The sequence below is a fragment of the Hibiscus syriacus genome, unplaced genomic scaffold (assembly GCF_006381635.1).
Source record: "Hibiscus syriacus cultivar Baekdansim isolate YM2019G1 unplaced genomic scaffold, ASM638163v2 tig00112503_pilon, whole genome shotgun sequence".
NCBI classification, from domain to species: domain Eukaryota; kingdom Viridiplantae; phylum Streptophyta; class Magnoliopsida; order Malvales; family Malvaceae; genus Hibiscus; species Hibiscus syriacus.
In genome coordinates this window covers 1,914,887-1,917,175 of record NW_024063349.1, presented here as the reverse complement: position 1 = coordinate 1,917,175, position 2,289 = coordinate 1,914,887, and the positions used below count along the sequence as shown (strand labels likewise).

The 2,289-nt window shown below is 31.5% G+C and overlaps 1 long non-coding RNA gene across 1 annotated transcript; it reads left to right on the top strand.

Annotated features, from left to right (window-relative positions):
* The first annotated feature begins 489 nt into the window (after positions 1–489).
* On the top strand, positions 490–1,949 carry LOC120180876. Its single transcript, XR_005521712.1, has 2 exons — positions 490–1,028; positions 1,663–1,949. It is a non-coding gene; the product is annotated as an uncharacterized LOC120180876 (long non-coding RNA).
* The last annotated feature ends 340 nt before the right edge of the window (positions 1,950–2,289 follow it).

The window sequence follows — 2,289 nt, the reverse complement described above, 5'->3', positions numbered from 1 at the left end:
TTAAGACTAAATATTATTGGACAGAAACTTGAGCACCTTAATTATAAATAAAATAAAAATATGGTAAAATACTAATGTTATACTATAATAAACAATGTGACTGAAATAAAACAAATCATCATCATAAAGGATTAATATTGAAAATAAACTCTAAACACATAAGTTGGACTAAAAAGAAACATGCAACAATTTAAAAGTCGAATGTCTAAAAACATCAAAAATTAAATATACTATTATTTAGAACTAAAATAGAAAATACGAAACTTAAAGATCAAATACTTGAAACAACATAAATAACAGGCACTGGGGACCGAAATGGAATGCGCCTAAAATTAAGAACCAAATTAAAAATTACAGAACTTCAAAGCAAGGACCGAATCACAATAACTTCAAATTAAAAGGATTCTTACGTGATTAAACCCCACACCCTACTCTAGCCCTAAACACTGTCGTTTTATCCAAATTAATTAAAACCTATCATTTGACCTAAAAACAAAATATCATTCATCCTAAACTTATTCTCCCTCCCAACGCCGTTTTACACTCTTCTCCCCTTATCTTCTTCTTTGATGGTACCCGAACCAGAGACCAAAATCCTCCATGGCCTAAACCAAAACACCGGACCGACCACCGTATCGTGGTGGCCACGCTCCTTTTTTATCTAACCCTAAACCTGAGACCTAGACCTTTCGAGAATCAAACGAAACCATGCTCAAACTAAAGCCTCAAAACCATGAAAAAATAGTGCCTCAAATCAAAATTCGAAATAGACCCTAACCTTATATATAAGAATCGAGGTCTTACCTTCAATGGATGCGGAAAAATCCCCTTAGCTATGGCGAAGCAAAACGACGGTCTCCTCCGAGGAAAAGGGTAAGTTTTGTTTAGGTTTTGATTTATCTTTTCGGGTTTTTTTTTCTGCTTTCGAAAAAGCTCTCGGTTTACTCTCCTTGTTGTTGTGTTTTTGGTTTGAATGTTCTTATTGATCGTTGAAAATAAGCTCCGAACAGTCACGATGAACCACCAAGGTAAAACGAACGTCTCTCTCTTAACTCTATTTTAGTATTAAAATATGGAATTTGTTGCTTTTTTATTTTAATCGAATGGGAAAGAAAGATGAACATAGACATATCTTTGCATTGCTTCGAAAACAGTAGGGAAAATCCCCATTACTTTGCTAACGTTAAATGTTCTAAAAACGGGGAAGAAGCTTTACATTGCTTCTGTTGAAAATAAAAATGGGAGAGATTTCCCTTTCAAATGGTCGCCCCCTTGTTCGAAGCCCCCCTCTTCCTCTGGTTGAATGTTCCTTTTATCACCGAATAGCTCCTTTTGTCTTCTCTCCAATTTTCTTCCTTTGTTGCTTTATTAGGTGTGAATAATGAGATGTTTATTTGGTTGGAGTAGGTAATGTTTGTTTTTAACTTGGAAATTTGATTACTTTCGGTGGATTTATGTGGTTTAGGGTAAGTGGCCTACAAAAATAAACACATATTATAAGTAAAAATAATAATAATAATAATAATAACATAATATATTAATATTTTTAGACCGTTCAAAAACAGGTGTTCACAATAATAAAATAAAATGATATAAAAGTAAGTTTAGTATTGGTATTCTGATTCTGTGGCCACCGATTTCATAATTTATGGTTTTAAATAGTTTATTGCTATTGTCACGTCCTTGGAGCCTTAAACTCGAACGTGCTGGCATTATACGGGTGTGACAGTATTATCATGACAAGTGCCCTCAAATATTGAACCAGCGGCGTGCCTGATGCTCTATCTGCTTGTCTACTATTTTTTCTGATTCTTACTACCATAACTTTAAAAATTGTCTCCCCCCCCCTTTTCCTACTTTGGTAACTGTACTTTGAACAAAGATCTATTATCATACATGTAATTTCATAATTTAATCTCCAAATATTATATTAATAAAATATTCTCCAATCTGATAATGACACGTGTCTCTACCTAATTGAATTTGAATTAAAATTATGACCGAATTAATAAATTTATAAATTCTGAGAATCAAATATATAATTATATTAATTTTATTAACTGTCACATCAATACTTATGTTAAATGTTAATTAAATGTATTTAAATAGTTGAATGATGTGATGACAAAATTTTAAAAATGGTGATCAAACTGAAAAGCACAATAGGTTAGATGGTCAGTGGTATAATTTACATAAAAAAGATTATGAAAAATAACGTAATTAATGTTTTATTTTAAATAATTTATCTTTATATTTTTAATTAATTTATAATTATACGTCGAGTCTTTT